We start from the raw sequence: 5,816 nt of genomic DNA, 5'->3' as shown, positions 1-5,816 counted from the left end.
TGCCCAGTGGTGTGCTGGCAAAAATAACGACCTCTTGATGGGGGGTGAGGGTCAGTGCTGGGGGAGGGGCAAGCAAGAACATCCTATGACCTCATCGATGTAGCCATTGGTTGGTAAGTACAAGGTGACGGATGCATCCCATCGGTCTCAGAACTCTAGTGATGCGAAGGGGGGGCCAGGTGCTGGGGAACAGCGGTGGCGAGCAGACAAAGGCTTTGTCCTCCGGGAACTTACCTGCTTTGGTGGTGGGACAGACACTAATCATATGAACAAACTAGATGAAGCCGGATGATGACAGTGAGACGCTGATAAATGAAGCAGGGGCAGGGAACAGAGTGGCACGGTGCGCTAGGTCCGGCAGGTGGACAGGGAGCCTCTGAAGGAGGGGCGTGAGGCAGGGACATGAGTGAGGTGAGGGGGTGCCATGCGGATTTCTGGGGGAAGAGTTTCCAGGCTGAAGGAACAGCAGGTGCCAAGGTTCTGAGGGGAGTGTCCTGGGAGAGGCGAGATGGGGCAAGGGAAGGGGTGAGTTCCGACCGGCAGCCAGGGGCCAGATCCCAAAAGGCCTGGAGGACCACGGGAGGGAGGATCAGATGGCGTTTTCACTGATGGCCCTGGTGGGTTGGGACCAGGACCCTGGATTAGGGTTTCAGATTGAAAAGAACTCCTTTAGCCCTCGCCAGCTTAGCTCAGTGGATAGAGCGTCGGCCTGCACACTGAAGGGTCCCGGATTCAATTCCGGTCAAGGGCACATGCCCGGGTTTCGGACTCCATCCCCAGTAGGGGGCATGCAGGAGGCAGCTGATCAATGATTTGCTCTCATCATTGAAGTTTCTATCTCTCTCTTCCTCTCCCTTCCTCTCTGAAATAAATAAATTTAAAAAATTTTAAGAACTCCTTTATTTTAAAAAATGTTTGTATTGATATTTTTCAGAGAGAGAGAGAAACAGCGATGAGAGAGAAACATGGATCGACTGTCTCCTGCATGCCTCCTACAGGGGATCCAGCCTGCTACCCGGGCATGTGCCTGACCTGAGCCTGATCTGTGATCTCTCGGTGCGTGGCTGGGCTGAAAAGAACTCCTTGGGGGCTGTTTGCAGAAGGACCACCAGGGGGCGCATGTAGAAGCAGGGAGAGCAGCTCTTGCAATCCAGAAAGAGGGAGAGGGAGGAGCAGGGGGAGGAAGAGGAGGAGGGAGAAGGGGGAGGGGGAGGGGAGGTTGGGGATGAGGAGGAGAAGGATAGGGGGAGGGGAGGGGAGGGAATGTGGTGAGCAGGAGGGGGAAGGGGAAGAGGGAGGGGAGCGAGATGATGGTGGCTTGGACAGAGATGCGGTCTGTGAGAGGTGAGGTGTGAAGAAAGGCTCCATTTGGAACACATCCTGAAGGTAGAAGCAGCCACACTAGCTGCTGGAACACACTAGGCAGGAATGTAGCCACGTAAAGGACTAATGTAGCTAACAACTCCTGGGGGCGGGAGCTCTCCCTGCGTTACCTTGTTGGTTTTCCCACAAGGGGCTTTTCCTCTGTTTACAATAACTGCTTGGAGGCTGAGGGGGGTGCTCGGCGCCCACAGCAAGCCCACGCAGAGCGGGATGTGACCATGGGTGCCCTTCCCGAAGGCCTTTGGGAGGACTGGGATACGGCCTGACACATAGTGGGTGCTCACATGATGGTGAGTTTACAAAAGATTTCCTACTAAGGGCCCTTTTCTTTACATTCATAGACCCCCCCCCCAACTTTATTGAGCTATAATTGAGAAATAAAAATGGTATGGATTAAAGGTGTACAACGTGATGTTTTGATACAGTCATAAATGTTATTGTTAATCCTCACCCAAGGGTATTTTTTCCCATTTTTAGAGCGAGTGGAGGGGAGGGAGGAGGGGAAAGAGAAAGAGGGTGAGAGAGAGAGACAGAAAGAGAGAGAGAGAGAGAGAGAGAGAGAGAGAGAGGTGAGAGAGACACATGGATTGGTTGCCTCCTGCACAAGCCCACTGAGGCCTGGGATCGAACCTGCAGGATACATGCTCTTGTCTGGGAATCGAACCCATGACCCTTCAGGACGTAGGCCAACACTCTAACCACTGAACAACACCTGCCAAGGCCAGTCATAAACGTTTAAAAGGCTGTAAGCACTACACATCCACCAGAATGGCTAAAATTAAAAACAAACAGCCACCAAAACCCCGGCCGTGCCAGAGCTGGCGGGATTGGAGCAATGGGGATGCTCACCACTGCTGCTGCCAATGCGAATGGCACAGCCCCTGGAACAGCTGGGCGGTTCCTGAGGAAGTTACCCACGTGCTCGCCACACACCCCAGTGGTCCGATCCAGGTATTCACCCAGAGAAATACAGACGTATGCTCACACAAAACCGGAACATGAATGCTTACAGTTCACGGCGGCATTATTCATCACCGCCCACCCTGGGAACCCAGATGTCCTCAGCTGGGAAATGGGTGAGCGCCGGTGGCTCGCCCGCTCAGCAACAAAAAACCTTCGTTCCCAACGTGGGGGACTAGGTAAGCGAGTGCTCCAGTCTCTGTGTGCCTTCGTTTCGTTTTGTTTTTACAAGTTCTCCTGTCCTGTCACACGGGCCTGTCTGTCTCCTTGGGGTCAATTCTCAGGGTTAGAATGTGGGAGTGAGTATAGTTAGAATGTCGGGGTGAGTGCAGTTAGAATGTTGGGGTGCATGTAGTTAGAAGGCTGGGGTGAGTGCAGCTGGAATATCAGGGTGCGTGTAGTTAGAATATCAGGGTGTGTGCAGTTAGAATGTCTGGGTGAGTGCAGCTGGAATATCAGGGTGCGTGTAGTTAGAATATCAGGGTGTGTGCCATTAGAATGTCTGGGTGGGGCACACTCCCCCTCCAATGAGCATGTCCGTGCCATCCCCCCACAGGCACATACCCCCCAACCTGTAAGGGACCCCATGAGACTTGCAACCAGGGGAGCAATGGGCTTGCCCCAGGCCAACCCCCTGAACCTGCCTGCAAGGCCCCTTTCTCTGACGCTCCGTGAGCCGAGCAGCCAGCCCGCGGCCGTTGCTTCTTCGGTGCCCTTCCTGGTTTCACTGGCCCAGCAGATGTCTGCTGCCATCTTGGACCCAGCACCTGTTGGCCAGTGCTGTGTAGCCCTTCGCTTTGGATATTCCCATCCCCCGCCCACTTTTCCTTAAATAAATTCCATTTTCTTAAAAAAAAAAAATAGAATGTTGGGGGGGTGCAGTTAGAATGTTGGGGTGAGTGCAGGGTGAGTGTAGTTAGAATGTTGGGGTGAGTTACCTAGAATGTTGGGGTGCATGTAGTCAGAATGTCAGGGTGCGCCGAAACCGGTTTGGCTCAGTGGATAGAGCGTCGGCCTGCGGACTGAAGGGTCCCAGGTTCGATTCCGGTCAAGGGCATGTACCTTGGTTGCGGGCACATCCCCGGTAGGGGGTGTGCAGGAGGCAGCTGGTCGATGTTTCTCTCTCATCGATGTTTCTAGCTCTCTGTCCCTCTCCTTTCTTCTCTATAAAAAGTCAATAAAATATATTTAAAAAAAAAAAAAAAAAAAAAAAAAGAATGTCAGGGTGCATGTAGTTGGAATGTTGTGGAGTGTGTAGTTAGCATGTTGGGTGCGCAGGGCTCAGTCCTTGGGCCTCTTCCTTTAGTCTCACGCACGCTTTAAACCCCATCTCTGGGATGATGGCTCCCACGTCTACATCCCAGCCCAGACCTGGCGCCTGAGCCCAGATACCACTGCTGGCCGCGACCGACCGTGAGGCACCTCGGCTGTGGCTGCCATGGCAGAGCTCCGGATGGAGGTGCCGCTCCCACGCTGCCCCCTCCAGTCTGTCACCTCCCTCAGTGGTCAGTGGCAGCTCCGTCCTCCACGTCTCAGGTCAGAGGGCCCAGGTCGGCGCTGGCTCCTCCTCTCGCCCACCCATCCACTCTGCGGGGAGTCTCTTCCATCCACCTCCACAATCAGTCCAGAAGGCTGTCCCTCCCCACCACCCTGCTCCAACCCTGACGTAAGCCAGCGCCTCTCTCACCGGGATCCTTGCAACAGCCTGCAAACTGCTTCCACGCTCGCCCCCTTGGGTCTATTGCAGCAAGCAGCAGGAGGGTTGTTTGTTCAAACAAACCAGACCCCTCCAATGACTCCCTCTCACCCAGCCCTCTGAAGGCCTCCCCTCTGCCTCCCTGACCCCATCCTTGGCTTAGGGATCATCTAACACCTCCTATGGTCTCCTTCCGGTCTACTCCGCTCAGCCACACTCACCTCCTCACTGTTCTGTGCGAGCACCAGGCAGGCTCCTCCCTCAGGCCCTCTGCCCTGGCTGTTCCCCCGCCCGAATGCTCTTCATTCCCCTTCTTGCTTTTCCTTCTTCCACCAGGGAGGCCAACCTCCTGGTTTGTCTGGCGCTGCGGGGTTTCCTGGGACTTGAGACTTTGGGTTGTAAAACTAGGGAAGTCCAGGATGGTTCGTCACCATACGTAAGCACTTGTCACACGGGATATGCTCCACATTTTACATCCTTATTCTGTTGATTAGCTCCCCGACTAGAATATAAACTCCATGAAGGCAGAACGTTTTGTCTGCCTCGTTGACTGCGGCTTCCCCAGTACAGCAGCTGCATTGGGCTCACAGAAGATGCTCGACAAAGACTGCTGAATGACGGGATGGGCCTGTGGCCAGCCTGGTCCCCAGAGATTGTGCCAAGGAAGTGTGAGTGGGCTTTTAAAAACACCCTCCAGGAGGGAGGCAGCCTCAGGCTGGGAGCAGGCAAAGTGCTGGGCCTGGAAATGGGCAAAGATCTACGACCTGACTGTCCGCCATTCTCAAGGGCAGAAGCTGGCAGTGTCTGGGCTGATGGAAGTGGCTGAGGGTGTCAGGGCCCAGCCTGGGCCGCTGCTGGTGGCCTGCTGACCACTGCCACCCCCTGGTGGTTCCTTGTGAAAAAGCAGCCTCACCCCCCAGCCAGGGGGCCTAAGAGAGGTGCCTGCTCCCCTCCTCCACCCACCTCGCCCCTGCTGTCTTCCCCACTTTGCTCTATCGCTCTGCTGCCTGAGAGAGCTTTGATCTGAGTGCACCAGGCTGGCGCCTGGCCCTGGCATCCACCGGCTGTGTGCCCCTGAGCCAATGAAACCACTCCAAGGCCCAGTGTCCCATCTGGAAAACGGGGTGATTACTCCTGAGGGTGGAATGAGATCACCCACGTCAGGCCCCCAGCAGAGTGCCTGGCCCAGCAGGTGCTGATGATGGTGATGATGATGGTGCTGATGATGGTGATGATGGTGATGATGATGGTGATGATGATGGTGATGATGGTGATGATGATGGTGATGATGGTGCTGATGGTGATGATGGTGATGATGGTGATGATGGTGATGATGATGGTGATGATGGTGATGATGATGGTAATGATGGTGATGATGATGGTGATGATGGTGCTGTGATGGTGATGATGGTGATGATGATGGTGATGATGTTGGTGATGATGGTGATGATGGTGGTGATGATGGTGATGATGGTGATGATGGTGATGATGATGGTGGTGATGATGGTGCTGATGGTGATGATGATGGTGATGATGGTGATGATGGTGATGATGGTGATGATGATGGTGATGCTGGTGATGATGGTGATGATGGTGATGATGATGATGGCCATCACACCTGGCACTCGATGGGTGCTCAGCCAGGGGTCTTGCTCTCTCTCTGCCCCATCGGGGAGCCCAGGCTGCACGGAGACTCCCATGGGTGCTCCTGAGACATACCCGTGCCTCCCATCCCAGACCAAGGAAGTCAGAAGTCTTTGGTGACGGCTACAGGTGG

This window comes from Eptesicus fuscus, chromosome 10, assembly GCF_027574615.1.
Source record: "Eptesicus fuscus isolate TK198812 chromosome 10, DD_ASM_mEF_20220401, whole genome shotgun sequence".
In the NCBI taxonomy this organism is placed as follows: domain Eukaryota; kingdom Metazoa; phylum Chordata; class Mammalia; order Chiroptera; family Vespertilionidae; genus Eptesicus; species Eptesicus fuscus.
Note: the sequence above shows the minus strand (reverse complement) of the source record.